This window comes from Podarcis pityusensis (genome assembly GCF_964106645.2).
Source record: "Podarcis pityusensis genome assembly, chromosome: 16".
NCBI lineage: Eukaryota > Metazoa > Chordata > Lepidosauria > Squamata > Lacertidae > Podarcis > Podarcis pityusensis.
Window position 1 is genome coordinate 41,592,216 of NC_138041.1, and position 18,355 is coordinate 41,610,570.

The window sequence follows — 18,355 nt, forward strand, 5'->3', positions numbered from 1 at the left end:
CTTGGTTTGTCCAGTTGTTGCAAGAGGTACAGAAGCGGCAGACGTTTTAAGAGATGGTGACCCTGTTCTGGGCTGGGCTAGGAGAGGTCCCAGCCTCTCTCCGGCCAGGGTCACCACTCTGACCACTTCTCTGCAGGGGGGCCAACTCCCAATGTTACTTCTGGCTCCCCCTTGCCCCTGCACAAACATTTGGGCCAGCCATGATTTGTAAAGCTCTGGCTTGTCAGTTCAGCTCCAGAGTAAATAAACTTTCCCCTGAAAGGAGAAGAATTGAATGCAAGAGCTGCCAGCACTGAGAATGGCTCTGTCGGAAGACGTTAGGCCTGCAGCTCGGCCCCGGTGACAGTGGCAGGCAAGCGAGAAATGGGCCTGCCGGCGCACGTTTGATGGAGAGGGATGCATCGGCTAAGTGTTTCCAGCAGCGTGCTGGGAAATCGAGCGCCTCTGCTCCAGCGAGGGCTGGAGAGCAAGCAGAGAGAGGGGGCAGTCGAGAGAGAGAGAGAGAGAGAGAGAGAGAGAGAGAGAGAGAGAGAGAGAGAGACCTACCCCAGAGCATTTTCCAGGAGCAGCATGAAAGGATAAGCGCCCAAGATGTGCCCCCTGCTTGCTGGGTGCCTGGAATTAGCGCCCCCGCAGAGGCTGGGAGCAGAAGCCACTGCTTAGCCCGCCTTGGGAAGGAGGCCTGTGGAGGACGTGCTCTGGCATGGTGGCTAAATGGTTTTGACAAGCTGGCTCTCACAAGCCCTGTGCCACAGAGGCAGCCAGGTCTGCAGCTGCGAGGGCCCGGCTCCAGAAGGGGACTGTTTCCTCTACCCCATCTCTGCCTCATCTAAAAATGAGCTCCAGTCCAGTCTGGGAGGGGCTTTCACTTTCTGCTTGGTGGTTGTTTGCAGGGCACATAGTCACCCCCACCACAATATCTAAGGGGAAGAATTTTTCCAGGTTTCTGTAGTGCTTCAAAAACCTGCAAAGCCTCCTTTGACCAAAAATGACAATGGGACTAAATCCAAAGGCTGCCTGTGCCCTCCAGAGAATTATGCACTGCCCATCAGTATTTGCAGTGGCCAAACAAAGCCTATGGCTGCTTTGCAAGGATCCTGTGCCAGGAGTGGCTTGGATTTTGCTGTGCAAAACCCTGATGCAAGACCCAAGCACAAGAGCTGTGGTTCCCCTCCTGTGATTTGCAGCACTGGTCTTCAGAAGTGTTGCTGTCTCCACCACGGAGGCAGAGCAGAGCCATCCTGGCCAGTTACTGCCTTGCAAAGCTTTCTCCTCCCTGAGTTTGTCTCAGCCTCTTTTAAAGGTCCTCACAGCCTCCTGTGTGGCTGACTGAGTTCCCTAGTTTAACTCTGCACTGACTTCCTTTCTCTGTCCTGAATCTTCCAGCATTCGGCTTCATTGGTTGTCCACAAGTTCTAGTGTCATGAGAGAGGCAGGGAAACTTTTCTCTCTCCACTTTCTCCGTTCCATAAATCCCCTTTTACTCATCTTTTCTCAGTGGGGAACACAGCATGAAAGAATTGCATCTTAGTTGCCCCTTAGACTGCAACCCTATGCAAACTTACCTGAGAGGATATCCCATTGAACGGAATAGGAATGATTTCTAAGTAAACATGTATGGGATGGATACATGGATAGGAACTGATTCTTCCATTCCTGCTCCCTGTGGAGCAGGTGGGCTTTAATTACCCGGTTCCTCATTATTATTTTCATTTTTATTATGGAACAATTCTATTCTGCTATTGAAAAAGGAAAGGAAAACAAGTTAGAGGGAACCAGACTTTAAACGTTAAAGGGTGATTAATCAATCATGTCCATGCTAAACTAGCACAAGTGTTCTTGGCGCACACAGCAAAGCAATCCATCCCTGCATTGCGCAACCGCACCTGGACAACCTGTGCTGCAGGTGACAGGATCCATCCTCAAGCCCTGTCTTGAGAGCATCCAATAGAGCACAGAGCTCCTCAACATTCGTTTTGGTGAAGAGTTTGATCCTTTTCTACAGAAAAGTACATCAGCCTCAGCACCAACACATCCCTTTGAGCCTTTTGCAGAAATTTTGGCCAGCTGGCCACCCAGCCATCAGCCACCCTCACCCTCCAGAAGTTGCCTTATGGAGAAGCAGCCAGAATGGAGGGCAGGCCTGCCTTCAGTGGGGCAGGGGGTATCTTTATTATTATTATTATTATTATTATTATTATTATTATGGATTTTCTTGTTTTACAGAAGTGTAATGCCTCGTGTATTTTTTTCCCATGTAACATTTTTACAAACCCATTTCATTTGTTGAGGCATTAGGGGGAGAAGAAAAAAAAAAGAAAGAAAGAAAGGAAAAAGAAAGGGGGAGTGGGGGGAGGGAAGATGGGTGGGGGTGGGGTCGGGTGGCGATGTTTCTATTATGCTTAATGTATGTAGAGTTTGGTGTCAGCGTTACTTGTGTTCCTTTGGTGGTAAGAGAGGTTGGGGTTGGCCTAGGGTGTGATTGTTTGCTTGTGATTGGCTGTGGTGATCTTTGTTTTCGTGTGTGAGTGAGGTGGGTGGGTGTTTTGTATCAGGTTAGCCATATTGATTTGTATGCTGTTGGTGGATTATTGTCATTGTCTTGTTGGGCTGTGTATGTGATAAAGGGGAGCCATACCGGGGTGAAGGTGTCTTCTTCTGTTTGTCCCCGTGTCAGTTTCAGTTTATTAGTTAATTTTTCTAGTAGGGCTGTTTCCCATACTATTTGGTACCATTGGTCCATGCTTACTCCTGACAGGTCTCTCCAGTGTCTGGTTATGGTGTTTCTGGCTGCTGAAAGTAGGTGGGTTATGAGTTCTTTGTGGTGTAAATGGGCATTGTTGTCTTGGAAGATGTTTAGTAGGGCCAATTCTGGGGTGATATCTAATACTTGCTTAGTTATTTTACATATTTCTCGTATGGCTGTTGTCCAGAATAGTTGGATTTTGGGACACTCCCACCACATGTGGAGGTATGTGCCTGTGGAGGTGCACCCTCTCCAGCATTTTGGTGAGGTTCCTGGGCGTATTAGCGCTAGTTTCCTTGGTGTAGGTGAGTTTCAGTGTGAGTTCTTGTCTTTTCGTTGATATGGATTTAAAGGGGGGTTTAGACCACATTCTGGTCCATTGAGTGGGGTTAATCTCATAGCCTATGTCATTCTCCCATTGTTTTTTGATTGCGTCTAGGGCGTTTGTGGGATTTTGGAGTAGTATTTTGTATATTGCGGATACCGTCCCATTACCGTTTCCCTTTGTTGTTAGGAGGAGGTTTTCGAAGGTTGTCAGGGGCCTAGTTGCTGCTAATTTTACTGTTGGGTTGTTTAAGAGGGCATGTAGTTGGTGTTGTGTTAACCAGGGCATTTGGGTGTCTTCTAGTTTGTCTTGTATTTCCTGTGTTGACAAAGGTTTGTTATTTTTATAAAAGTCTATTAGGCGATATAAGCCTTTGGTTCGCCAGGTTTTTATCTGGAGGTTTTGTGCTGCATGGTGGAATAATGGGTGGTACGCCAGGGGGATTAGTGGGGATGGGGTTGGGGATAGTTTGCCTATTTGTGTTTTCCATGCTTTGAGCATGGTCTGTGTGTACCTGCTGAGTGTTGTGGGAATTTTCTTTAGTTTGTTTGGGAGGAGTGGGTATGTTGTGGTGCAGGTATTTTCAATTGTGTCCCTCTCTAGGTGTACCCATTGTTTTGTCTCATCTTCGAGTATATATGGGATTATATGGCGTATTTGGTTGGCAATGTAATATGCTTCTATGTTGGGGATTCCCCATCCTCCTTCTGAGGTGGGGAGGTGCAGGTATTTGGGGCTTATTCTTGGTTTTTTATGTGAGAAGATAAAAGAGTGTAGTTTTCTCTGCCAACTGTGGAGTTGGGTTGAGGGGATCCAGATTGGGAGGGTTTGGAATAAGGTAGGTTAGTTTTGGGAGTGTGATCATTTTGATCATGGCTATTTTGTCTGAGAGAGTGAAATTCATGTTATTCCATCTCTTTAGGTCTTTGTTAATTTGTCGCCACAGGGGCTTGTAGTTGTGGAGGTGCAATTTATTGAGGTTTCTGGTTATTTGTACCCCTAGGTATCTGAACTTGGTGTGACAGGGGCAGGGGGTATCTCAGCAACCAGTGCAATCGCTTGCCTTATTGTCAGCAACTGGGGCAGGAGATGTCTGTACTTTTAATTCCTGAGAAGCCTGCTTCCAAACAGTCCCAACCCCCTTCCTTACCCCAGCCCAGAAGAGAGGCACGGCCTCAGCATCTGATGCCAGCAAAATGCCAAATTTCATGTTTTGCAAAAAAGGGGGCTCGTCCCTGGTTTCTTGCCCTCTCTCTGTGGGGAGGCACATCCCCATAGGGCCATGGAGACAGGCAGCGCAGCACCACAAACCAGGTGATCCCGTCAATGCAGCAAGCAATATGGGAAGCCCTGCCCAACAGCCAGAGCTCAGCGACAGAGCATGCGCTTGGCACAAAACCTGGGCTTCCAGAGCTGCCCCAACCACTTCCTGCTGCTGCTGCGTCCCTGGGGAAGAGCTGGTGGCCAGTTGCCTCTCCTCCTCCTCTCCTCATTTTGCTTGTCTCGCTAAATTAACATTTCCCCCTCTTCCTCCCTTAGTTTGCAAACTTTTAAAAAATTAATCCCATCATTTCAACAAGTGTAACAACTAAATTATCATCTTTACATGATTAAAGTCTGTGCAGTGTCTTTTCTTGGCAAACATTACATGCCCATAATTTTACTAAATGTAATAAATCAACCATAGAACTATTAATTTTACCATGGTATTCATAACAATTAGAAACGCGTGAACCTTAAAATGATAAAAATTGAACTGAATGCTAAAATAGCCTCAAATGGAGAGTGCCCCCACCCACCCACCCACTCCATATGATAGTGGTAAAAGAATGTTTTGACTGTATATTTCAGGGGGGTCCAAACAGCTGTGTGGCTTTGATGCTCCCCAAATTGCCCCAGGAGGCCTTAAGCCAGTAATGGGGGGAGGGACTCTGCTTGGCCTGGAAAGTGAATGGCAGAGCAGAGACCTCTCTCTCTCTCTCTCTCTCTCTCTCTCTCTCTCTCTCTCTCTCTCCTCAGCCAATCCACCCACTAAGAGCTGGAACTAAACCTAATTTTTTTTAATGGAGTGGGGAGGCAAGAGAGAAACAAAACAAAAAATGCTCCAAAGGACAGAAAGAATTTTCTGGCTTCTTGCAAGAGAAACTGGAGCCCATCTGAGATCGCCTGGCCTTTTTGGTTGGCCCTAAATCTTCAGGTATGCCTCTTTGGGGAGTGTTTGTGGACCACGAAGATGGAAGGAGATCAGGGCACATTTTTCTTCCTCTGGGGAGGATCTTCTACATGCTGTCTCCTGTCATGTATTTTAGGCTCAGCCAGAGTTCAGACAAGCACACAGGGGGAGCCCACAATGTCTCGGATGTCTGGTCTAGAGATGGGAGCCAGGGTGCAGGCAGCTTCCTCCAGCCTCCTCTCAGGTCCTTCTGCCAGCTGAGAATATCCTGCTTTACAGAATTCCCTGTGGGGCAGCCCATTCATTCTTTGCCGTTTCCTTTCCTCAGACAGCCCATCTCCAAAATGATATCTATGCCGTGAACGAGCGGGTGGACCTGCCTGGGGGAGAGCCAAGGGGATGTGAGTGGAGAGGGAGTTCCCTTGCCCTTGGCCCAAGAGGTCCATAGGTTTTCCTCCCAGCACCATCCTGCCCCCTCCCTGGGCTCCACCAGCCCTAGATCCTTCAAGGGGGCAGTGGAACGGTGCAGCTGGGATGTGCCACTGAGCCTCTCAGGGAGCCAGGTGCTTTGGAGAGCTGGTACACCCCCCAACCTGGAGCCGCAGCCAGGCAGTTGTCTCCTTTACTGGGGCAGCTGGGATCCTCCTGGCGCGCAGCCGAACAAACAGGAAAGCCTCGGCCTTCAAAAGGTATTGTTTTAACTCAAGATGGAACATTCTGATCCCGTCACATGTCAGTTGCTAAAACCTTCAAGAGGAGAAGCGTCAGCAGACAGGAGGGACGGGAGGGACCCTCTGCTAACCCTAACCCCCCAGAACAATGAGTGTGGCACAAAGGGGGCATTTCTGGAGAAGACTGACATCCCCAGCAAGAGCCAGAAGGGGCAGCAGCCTGAATCTCCAAGGGAGGCTTTGTGCAGCCCCTTCTGGCTCTTGCTGGGGATGTCAGTCTGAGAACTGCTCCTGCTACCCCAGTCTCTGCCGAGCGGAGCAGGAGATCCCAGGGGGTCTTGGCACCAGGGTCTGTGTTCCTCTGGGGAAAATGAGGTGGGGTGGACTCTTTGAAATATGATTTATTTGCACACATTTTCACCAGAAGCTTTGAACGGAGAGAGATTTCACAGCATTCACATCTCAGGAGGAGAATCCAGCATTGCATTCCCAGACATCACTGAGTCTTTCTTCCAGCTGCTTTCGGCCAGCCTGCCAAGATGGCTTTGGCCTTCACAACAGCTTGTGGAGTCCTCCCCCTTCTTCCCCAACCTCTAAATTTCAAAAGGGCATGTTTTTCCTGTGTGACATCACACCTCTTGTAACCTCCCCCTCCCAACTCAGGCAAAGGGTCAATTGTTCTTTAGTGGCCCAGCACTTAGTTCTCCTTGGTTCTTAATGGCATCACTTAACTGTTTCAGCCTTCCATGGTTCCAGTTACAGATGGGTAGCCGTGTTGGTCTGCCATAGTCGAAATAAAAAAATTCCTTCCTGTAGCACCTTAAAGACCAACTAAGTTAGTTCTTGGTATAAGCTTTCGTGTGCATGCACACTTCTTCAGATACACATCTGTATCTGAAGAAGTGTGCATGCACACGAAAGCTTATACCAAGAACTAACTTAGTTGGTCTTTAAGGTGCTACAGGAAGGAATTTTTTTGTTTCAGCCTGTATTTTCACTGGTCTGCATCCTCCCTTCCTTACTCCAAATATTATCTCAATTCTACCATTTATTGATTTCTAACATTCACCAGCTCTAGCAGTTATGGCTGCCTTTGCAGCCCCAAACTCTCTTACCCCAGATTTGTAACAGAACTTTGCACAGAAGTGGAAAATCCATGCACCAGTTCAGAGTTATCTTATGGAAGAAACTCTCCAGCCTGAGCACTAGCCAGGGAGTCAAAGCAATTTGGATCCCTTCCCTATAATAGAGGGAGGGAGGGGTGGGGGTGGGGAGAGAGGCAATGAGTATCTTTGCTGGCTTTTCCCTCCTCCCAAGTAGACCCTTTCCTTCTTGAGCAGTCCTAGGTGGATTCTGGGCTTCCCATAGTCCTGCTGTCTCCCTTGCTCTTGAGGTGGGGGAGCTCAAGGCTGGGCTTAGGGTGTGGCAGGGCCACCAGGTACTTCAGGCTGCCTTAGGACTACAGCAGGTTCTTCTGGGTCCCCAACAGTGCTGGGGTTCATTGTGGGTTCCTACCCCTTGAATGGGATGTGGGCACAATGGGACAAATAGTGGAGCCCACTTGGGGTCCACACAAAGGAAGCCCCCGAGCCCACAAGGACTGCAGCCTCCAGAGGCTGGCTGGCTGGCCACTCGCAGCCTTGGCCAGTGGAGTCCTTTTGGAGAGATGATGGCATGGATGCAGAGGCTCCCCAGCAGACGCTTTTCTGACCCAAGCAGCCCGGCATCATCGAGAACTGCAGCAGGGAGCTGAGAAGGCCAGAGAGGAGGTGGAATCCTTAGCCCCGCTCCCCGCCCTTTCCTCTACAGCTGCTCTCTGGAGAGGAGAAGGGGCCAAGTCTGAGGCAGCCAGAAATGAGGCCCCAGTGAATCATCAGCTAAATCCTTCCAAAAAGAAAAGGAGAGGAGTTGGCGTCCAAAGGCGGAACGGAGTCCTCTCTGCACAACACAGACAGGAGAGGAGCCCCCAGGCGGGAGAGCAAAGACCAGCCCTTGCCTGTGGGGCTCTTCCTTGGCCCAGGCCCTTTCTGGGCTCCCATGGTGAACAGCTCTGAAGGACCCTCTCACTTGTTCACTTGCTTGTTACGTGGCCTGGAGAAGGTGGAGAGAGAAAGGCTGTTCTGCCTTCCCATCACACACCCAGAGAAGCTGAATGTGAAGAGTCAGGACAAAGAAAAGGAAGGACTTATTTGCACAGCACAGAGTTAAACTATGGACCTGCTCACATGGGAGGCGGGGGCGGGGGCTACCAACCTGGATGGCTTTAAAAAAGGATTAGACAAATTCATGGGGGGCTATTAATGGCTACTAGCCAAGTCAGGAATGGAAACCACAGGACAGGAGAGGACTTGGGCTCAACTCCTGCTTGCGGGACCCCAAAAACCCCACTCCAGAAACTGCCCTGGCGCACGTGCTGCTAATGGCCAGGAGCCCCCTCCCCAGTGGGTGGCTGCCATTAGCGGCAGGGCAGGGTGGGGCAGGGGGTGGCGAGCAGCGGAGGTAATTAAAGCACTTGTTTAATTGAACACTCTATGATTTATGGGGCCATAAAATCTGTCTCTCCACTTACTGACCAAGGCCTAGCATGTAAGCAATTGCCTAATGGATGCTCCTTTCCAGGGGGGCGATAGGACACTTAGCTGAGCTGGAAGCCTCATTGTGAAGCCGCCCCCCCATCCTTCCCATCACACAAGGGGGGTCCTCCCTGGGCACTTGATCTGCCCAGAGCCAGGGCAGGCCAGGAGGGCATTCCTCCTCCCCATGTGTCTCCCCTGGGTGAAGGTTGAGAGAGCAGTTGGGAAGCAGTATGGGGCGCACACAGTGACTTGGATCCCATGTTTTGAGCTGTGCTGGGAAGGTGAAGGCAGCATTGGCAGCGGAGGCAGGAGCAGCTCAGAAGGCCGGTCACCAGCCTGTCAGCTGAAAGAGGGGGAAGGGGGCGAGGCAGGGCAAGATGCTGGCAGGAAGCAAGGCAGCAAGGGATGTTTCTTCCCAGAGGCATGGCTCCTGCGCTCCTCAGTTCAGGGCACCCATTCAGGGTCACCCTCGATAGCCTTCTCACTTTGGGAACATGAAGGTGACCAACTAAGCCCTGGCTTCATTTGAAATCAGACTTACAAAATTCCTTTTTGGTGCTAGAGCTCAGCTGCGTGACTTGTGGAATAAAACACCAAAGTGCTCTGAACATGTGCAGAGTGCCTTTTCCATCACCACAGCCCTGCAGGCTGGTGGGAGTTGGCTTTTATGTCAGAGGGTGTGACTGACTTCCGGACTAGCATGAGTTCTCAGCCCTTCTCACAAGCTTGAGTTCTCACAAGCCCTTTCTTTCAGAAACAAAATACTGATAGAAAGTGCCCATCAATCTGACAACTTCCTTGGGGAGACAGGAGGTCTCTGCAAATGGCCTCACCCTGCAATCCCTGGATGCAGTGCATTATTCCCCGGTGAGGTGGGGGCCAAACATTCAGGGCCAGGACACATACGGCAGGAGGCCTGGGCGGAAGTGCCTGGCATGACTTTCCAAATCCCCCGCCTGCCCACCCCAACATAGCGGGGGGGACGGACCCTTTTTCTCCAGCTTGAGCTGCTTCACAATTATCAGTTGGCACAACCGTGTCCATCTTGCTCCCAAACCAAATCTGAAGATGGGAAAGAAAGAAAACCGCCAGTTATCTGGCAGTGGGGGCAGCCCTGGAGTGTTTTGTGGGGGCAGGTTCTGGGGACACAATCCATTGTCACCACCACACTCCTTCCTTCCACTTTTCTTCCGTCAGCAGGTCCCTGGTATTTTATTTTTGAATGAAATGAAACTCTTCTTTTGCAATGAACAGGTCTTACACAAAACAGTTGTATTAAAAATAAACTGCCCTGGCAGATACAGGAGGCAGGGAGGGCAAAGGGGAAGGAAGGGGCAGCCATTCACGTGAGCAACTCCAAATCCTTGGCTGGCTTTGAAGGACACACACATCTCATACCATATTTTTTACTGCTGTTTTGTGTAAATCTGGAACATTGGAAAACATATATTTGAAATGGGGGGCAGGGATTTAAAGCTGCTTTCTCACAAATAAACACATGCTTGCATGCTTCTGATGGGTTGGGAAGTACTAATCCAGGAGAGGGGGCAACACACAGCGGGGATGCATCCCATAAAGAGCGCCTTGCCCCATCCAGACCAGCACATACCTTTAAAGGCCTGCCCCATGCGGTGGAAGGGAACCCCGCAGGCAAGAAGGCCCCACCAGAGAGGCTGTTTCCACACCGGACCTCTTCAATGGAATCCTTTGCTCACTCTTTCTTTGAGGAGAATCTAGATGCTGCCCTTGCCAAATCATTACCCTCCACTGTTTTGCTCAGCAGAATCCTCTCTTCTCTGGTGTTGCGGTTCTGGGGCTCTCCTGACCCCCGAGAGCCCATTTGGAGGGGACGTGAGAAACACACAGAGCAAGGAATGGCGCTGCTGGATGCTATAGGACTAGGTGAAGCCACCCGTGGCCCCATCTCAGCTCCTTCGTTGGAGCAGAAGCAAGCTCCGTCTCACGGTGTGTGTGTGCTTCCCATGTGTGGCAACAGTTCAGATGAGAAGGGGGGGCATTTCTGGCCAACTTCCCTGAGGTCTCTTGGGTGCCTTCCAGCCAAACCTTCCCCAGCATCTCGACTCCTGGCAATCGTTCCCCAGAACATGGGGCAGCTTCTCCACCTCCCCCCCCCACTGTCCTAGATGAGCAGATTCCAAGAGGATCCAGCCCTGACCAAGGCGGACGGAAACTCCCACTGGCCATGCTCCAGGATTTCAAGTGCTGCGAAAATGTCCTTTGATGATAAATCTTGCCAAGCCCCCAAGACAGCCACAGATCTTGTGCTTTTAATTGCACACTCCATCAATCCTTCCGCCAGGGTGGTATAAATGGAGGCTACTTCACCCGTGAAGGGTGATTATCTTTTATGAGTGCCGGAGCTCCATAACTCAGGGATGGCAAAGAGCAAGAGTCATACTCTCTGGGGTCTTACTGGGCTGGGGTTTCCATGGTGGCCCTTCTGACCACGTCTCAGCCAGGATCTCCAGCCAAATCCTGCACCACCTTGAGGCCAGGATGGGGCCAGGCCAGCAGCACCAAGCAGGCAGGGTTAGCCCCTGCCAAGGCAGCCCAGTCTCCAAAGGGCCTCTGCAGCTGCCCAATGGCCTCTTGCTGCTTCCAGCAGAGAAGAAGCCCCGTCCCTGCATGGGAGCAGCCAGTCAGGGCAGTCCAAAACACAATGTGGGCTGGGTATACGCTAGCCTGTTTGTAGTTCAAAAATGAACGTTTTCTTAATCCAGAATCATTTGTGCTCATCCTCAGCATGCCACAGTTGATTCAATACCCTGCCCAGTCCACAAGGGTGGCACCACACACACACACCCCAAGTCTGGAAGCTTAAAGCTTGGGTCGTGTAAAATGTAGTAACTTCTAATATGGCTATTGCAGTAAAGTGATTTTTCGGTGGGGGGGGGGTGAATACAGCTGTTTGCCAAGCAGCATCAAGCTGACCCACCCAGTGTGAAGTGCAGAAGCACCAGAGGAAGCAGCATCTCAGCAACCCTTTAGCAAAGAAGATCCATCTTATGCAGATTCCAAGTGGGGTCTTTCTGAGGCCCACTCCTGCCTGGAGAAAAGAGAGGGGCATTTTGCACTGGGGGGCTCCCTGGCAGCAGCGGGAGCAGCAGCAGCTGCTGCGTTCTGCTTCCCGGGCTGCTGCACATGTGCATTTGCAGTTAATTTGTGGGCCTCTGAAAGTTCCTCAAGATCTCACTGCTTCCACTGCAGCAGCAGCAGCAGCAGTGGCAGACTGCACCTGGCACTGGGTGGCCAAGGGGTGGGGAAGCAGACTGATGGATTGTTGACCATTCCAATTTTGCCAGCAGTAATTTAAAGAAATTAAAACAACTCCATTGGAGATTAACATGGTAAATAGCATGTCCAAGTTTGTTTCTGGATGCAGCAGAGGTACCAACAGGGTGGAACAAGGTGGCCAGCTTCAACCTTTTCTCCTTTTGCGGAAGCAGAGACACCCTGGAGGCTGAACAAAGTGGCCTTTGGCCTGGAGGACTGGTCAAAGTGCTGGGGTTGTAACTGGGGCGGGGTTTGGCTGGCAGGCTGTGTGGGCAAGGGTGAAAGTTTTGGATTTGCCAGGGCCAGCGCATGGTTGGCAGCAAAGTGCCTGAACCCAGGCTCTGAAAAGAGGTTATGGGGGCGGTGGACCTGCAGAAAGGCAAAAGGTTATTGGGAAATGATTTATAATGGTTAAAAAAGAAGTTTAAAGTGATGATTCCCCAGAAACCTGAGGCCTTTCTGCTAGGTATAACTGGACCAGAGCTTTGTTTATGTATACTATGTTAGTGGCAGGAATAGTCTACATGCAAAAATGGAAAGAAGAATTCCCAGCCAAAGAAGAATTGTTCATGAAGATGATGGAATATGCTGAGGTGGCTAGACCATCTGTGAGAATTGGAGAACCGAATGAAGAAAAATTTCTTGAAGAATGGAAATATTTTGTGGAATATTTCAAAAAATATCATGGTTATGTTAAAACATATGCAGGATTTGAAGTACAGCAGCAGATAAGAATTGCAGCTTAATAATTTATAATTATTAACATACATAATTGGCAAAATACAAGTAATATAGCAACTGCTGGTTGTTTAAAAGAATTTGTAAAATTTGAAAAGCTAATAAAAACTGTTTAAAAAAGGGAAATGGATTATGGGATTCAATACCTGGTTCAAAGATGCTTTGCAGTGAGGTGCAGAGCTCCTCTAGGATGTCACACGGCAGGAGAAGCCCGGAGGAAGAAGCAGGCTCTGTGGAGAGACGTGGCGGCTGGCCTGGCGGGCCAAGGGGGGAGGTTGGCTTTGGCATATGGCAGTAAGAGAGCGGCCCCATTTCCAGGTGAGGCTTCAAAGAAATGGACGGGAAAGCAGCAGATTCCTCCTCCTTGATGGGGACACCCACATGACGCACCTTGTCAGTCACATCCACAAGGTCAGGGGAAGCCAACTAAGGCACAGAAGCCCCCTTGGTCTTGTCTCGCTTCCTCTTCCACCCCCAGTGGTCAGTGCTCCATAAAATCCACATGGAATGCTTTTGCCCCTCCTTCCCCTGCAATGCTGCTGCTTTGGATGGGGTACATTTGGGGGCTGCCATTGCAGTGAAGCAGCCCACTGGTGGGGACCCAGCCAGCTGATGATGATTACCACCTCTTAACTGGCACATTAAATGCATTGCAGGCATTAGAGTTTTTGCTCTGCTCTCTACTTAAGAATAACAAAGTCACTTGACCTTTCAGCAGCCACCACAATAGGCAAGGAAGCGACTTTTTGACAAATGCACTTTGTAATGGTCTCTGGTCTTCTTCATGCGGCTGTTGGAACAGTTAATATCTCATGTCACAGATGCAGACAGACTGAGGCTCATGATTAATTTAACTTGCCAATTAATCACCCCCAAATGGGCTGTTTTGTCACCTCTTCCTAATGGGAAGATGTTGATGCCTCCTGGTGAATCTGTGGAGAGGCTCTTGGCTGGTGATCAACTGGTGCTGTCCCAGCACAGCTTTCCAGGAAGGACCAAGAGAAAGGGGGGGGGGATTCCCTCAAAGAAACACAAGCAGGTAGGGGAGAGCAATTGCTGCACAGTTCCACACGGACACCTCTGGGATGACCGGGAACTTTTGCCCTACATAGCATCCTGGTGCTTAATCTGAGTCACAAATGGGCTCCACAGCCTGTTTCAGATGCCAGGGCTCAAGCCTAGAATAAAGTGCCTCTGAGCTAATGCAGAGAGCATTTCTTTGCTCCCATTTGGGAGTTATTAGAATCAGCACCAGCAGGCCCACCATCTGGCCACAGGGCGAAGATTTGCACATTGAAGTCTGGGGAGGTGAGGGCTGCAGTCCCACTTCTCTCTCTCTTTTGCCTGACCAGCACGTGTGCTGTTGAACATGGTGACACACACACCTTTCGTGGGAACTGCATGGCTTAACTGCAGTGGCCCCCAGAACTGATGGGGAGAGGCAGGATTGAGAGGGAGGTATCTGCCTGCAGACTCCAGCATTCGCTGACCCTCCTTGCTGTGCCTACCATGGCACCCTGAAGCTAGGCAAAATCTCACTTGGCACTCAGCCAGGGTTGTGTGTCTTTCAGAAATTAGCCACCTTGGAGACTGCGGTTTCTTTAAGAGATACGGTTTCTTTACATGTATTTACAACCTGTGTCTAGGTGGTGAGAGTTCAGAGCATTCGCCTATCCAGAGCAGCTTGCTTCCTGCAGGAGAGCAACACTGGTTTCCAAGCACAGCAAAAAGTCATCCTTGGCGACTCTTTGTTCCAGCCTGTCATCCCCAGCTCACGTAGAATTCTGTCCCTGCTTCTATGGCAGCTTCCCTTAATACCTCAACTATTGAGTTATTCCTGACCTTCGCTAAATCTAAGAAGGTGCATCTACCCCCCCCAAAAAAAAAAATTAGTATAACTCAAGGCGTAGGAAAACAGAAGCCAAGGAGGCTTCTCCAGCTGCCCACCTGCCTTCTTGCATCTTGCTTCTGCCCTTCCAACATTCAGGAGCCTTGGATCCCGAGGGTGTCCCGGGTTGGGAGGCCCTTCCTGCTCTTGACTGACTCTTTGCTTGCCTCCACAGTCAGCTGGGACGTCTTGAATTAAAGTGGTGCATTATCACAGCCGCCACGAACCACCATGAGCTGGGTGGGCTCAAGAGCCGGAGCACGGCATGGCACAAGCCTCGTAAGTGCCCGAGTGCCACTCAGTCTCAGCTGGCAGCCTCATTTAACTTTTATTGACAATTAATACCATGGGAAGGAGCATCACTGTTGTGTCAGGGAAACATAATGTTGCTTTATGGCCTCATCAATTAGATGTTTCTGGAAACAACAGAACTTTGGGCCCTGAGCCAGCCCTCCTCTCTGTAGCAACCACTGCCACCTCCCAATCTCAGAGCCACAGACCAGGCAGACAAACGAAGATCTCCTTCCCACTGCAAAGAGGCAGCATGGATGGCAGCAGAGAGCAGCACCACTCTGGGGATCCCAAAATAGCAAGTGGTTCTCTTCTCCCTGCCCCACTGGCATCCCAGAGGCAAAGCCTTGGCTGGTTTCGAGGGGGGTGCCAGGCTTCCCCAGAGCGCCCAGGTAGCACACCAGCCTTGGAGTGGAGCAAAGCAGCTAAACAACCACTTAAAATTTGCTTGCAAGAAGAAACCTGACCCTGAAGGGAGGTGAAGCAGTCCCAGTGCAAAACACCCTCCCCAACCTCTTCATACCGCGCCCACCTGGCTGGGTTGCCCCAAATAAGCTTTCCATTTTGCTCCTGTTAGTTTCTGTCTCTTGGGGAAGGCAGGGGTGATAATAACAACAACAACAACAACAACAACAACAACAACTTTTATTTGTATCCTGCCCTCCCCAGCTGAGACTGGGCTCAGGGCAGCTAACATCAAATATATAACATTGGTATAAAATCAAACAATAATTAAATTACCTCCTAAAAACAAGTCAGGATCAAATTAAAATCTAATTAGGTGGCTTTCCTCAGGATTAGGGTTGGGAACAGTAAATGCTCATCAGGCCCAACTGTTTACGCTGTTCTTATATGGGCCTGTGAGAATGCTGGGAGGCTTCTTTCATACTAGTTCTTATACAAAGAGAGAAGGGGAGTCAGGTTGAGCCCTGACCAAAGACCCTGCGGAAATATGTCAGATCCCACAGGGCCCTGGCCTCTTGTGGCAGAGCGTTCTACCAGGCTGGGGCCACGGCCAAAAAGCCCTTGGCCTAGTCGAGGCCAGCCTAATTTCTGAGACCCAGGATCTCCAAGCTGTTATTATTTGTAGACCGTGAGGTCCTCCGTGGGGCGTACCAGGAGAGGTGGAGGAGGGCAAATGTTGTCCCTATTTTCAAAAAGGGGAAAAGAGAGGACCCAAATAATTACCGCCCAGTCAGTCTGACATCAATACCAGGGAAGATTCTGGAGCAGATCATTAAGCAAACAGTCTGTGAGCACCTAGAAAGGAATGCTGTGATCACCAATAGTCAGCATGGATTTCTGAAAAATAAGTCATGTCAGACTAACCTGATCTCGTTTTTTGACAGAATTACAAGCCTGGTAGATGAAGGGAACGCAGTGGATGTAGCCTACCTTGATTTCAGCAAGGCATTTGACAAGGTGCCCCATGATATTCTTGTAAAGAAGCTGGTAAAATGCGGTCTGGACTATGCTACCACTCAGTGGATTTGTAACTGGCTGACTAACCGAACCCAAAGGGTGCTCATCAATGGTTCCTCTTCATCCTGGAGAAGAGTGACTAGTGGGGTGCCACAGGGTTCTGTCTTGGGCCCGGTCTTATTCAACATCTTTATCAACGACTTGGATGATGGACTCAAGGGCATCCTAATCAAATTTGCAGATGACACCAAACTGGGAGGGGTGGCTAACACCCCAGAGGACAGGATCACACTTCAAAACGACCTTGACAGATTAGAGAACTGGGCCAAAACAAACAAGATGAATTTTAACAGGGAGAAATGTAAAGTCTTGCACTTGGGCAAAAAAAATGAGAGGCACAAATACAAGATGGGGGACACCTGGCTTGAGAGCAGTACATGTGAAAAGGATCTAGGAGTCTTGGTTGGCCACAAACTTGACATGAGCCAACAGTGTGACGCGGCAGCTAAAAAAGCCAATGCAATTCTGGGCTGCATCAATAGGAGTATAGCATCTAGATCAAGGGAAGTCATAGTGCCACTGTATTCTGCTCTGGTCAGACCTCACCTGGAGTACTGTGTCCAGTTCTGGGCACCACAGTTCAAGAAGGACACTGACAAACTGGAACGTGTCCAGAGGAGGGCAACCAAAATGGTCAAAGGCCTGGAAACGATGCCTTATGAGGAACGGCTAAGGGAGCTGGGCATGTTTAGCCTGGAGAAGAGGAGGTTAAGGGGTGATATGATAGCCATGTTCAAATATATAAAAGGATGTCACATAGAGGAGGGAGAAAGGTTGTTTTCTGCTGCTCCAGAGAAGCGGACACGGAGCAATGGATCCAAACTACAAGAAAGAAGATTCCACCTAAACATTAGGAAGAACTTCCTGACAGTAAGACAGTGGAATTTGCTGCCAAGGAGTGTGGTGGAGTCTCCTTCTTTGGAGGTCTTTAAGCAGAGGCTTGACAACCATATGTCAGGAGTGCTCTGATGGTGTTTCCTGCTTGGCAGGGGGTTGGACTCGATGGCCCTTGTGGTCTCTTCCAACTCTATGATTCTAGGTACGAGGGTCCTAGGCCTAGGGATAAGCAGTACAGGCCAAAGTGATGATGGAGTCCCTTTCTCTTCATTCATGCACAGAAATGTCTGGGGCTGCTTCGCTCTGCTCCTCCTCACTCTTCCTTATACCTATGATATTATTACAGGCCACCCTGACCTCCGAGTCACGTGAGAGACTCCAAGGGTTGCAGCATTCACTCAGGGTTCTGTTTCCTTGAAATGAAGGTCAACAGAGACTCTGCTGTCTTTTGGATATGTGGTTTTATTTACACACAAATATAACCTGAGCATAAGATGGAGGGGCTCACAGCATCAACACCCAACAGATCTTGCTTTGGATCCAGCAAAAGAGCAAGCATCTGTCTGGCTCTCTAGCATTTAGGTGAGGGGGGTGGAGGAAAGGCCAACCCATGAGTTGAGGTCCCATCTTGCAACCTAGATCATTCTTTTGAGATGCGGATGAGGACACTTCAGTGGCCAGTTAAGCTCATTGTCTTCCCAAGAAACTTGTGTGACCAGTTCAGCAACCTCCTCTATTAGATTCTAACCCACACTGGGTATAGAACTTCAAGAACTCAAAGGGACTCAGGGAATCATGCAGTCTGACCCCCCCTCCACTGCCCACAAACCTGTTTCCCTTCCTCTTTCTCAACCTTCTATCTAGTTCCCTCAGCCTTCTGTCACAATCTGGTGTGACCAAGGAAGGGCACTTGGGTTGGAGCTCTGCCAGGAGGGCCTGGCTTGGCTCCCTGGGTTCTCGGGGGCAAGGTCAGCAGGTGCCATTCCCAAAGTCCATGGGCTGCTTCTCCCTTTAGTCACCAGGAGCAGAGGATTCATGGAGCAAAAATGCAGAGTGGGGTGAAGACTAGAACCCATCCGCTCCCTGTCCAGTTTGAGGGACCTTTGGGTGGTGTTTCTGTTAAGCAGCCTGTGCTGGAGGAGGGTCTTCTGTTACAGACACACACAGGGGCAGAGGTGGGCATGGCAGCATTGACTCAAGACCCACAGCTCAAGAGTGGAGCACCTACTTTCATCCAACCCCCCCCCCCAGGTGCAGCCCTGGGCATCGTAAGGTAAAGGAATCAGGTCTCTGCAGGCAATGTTGTCCTGGGGCTTGCAGAGTCCCAATGAAAT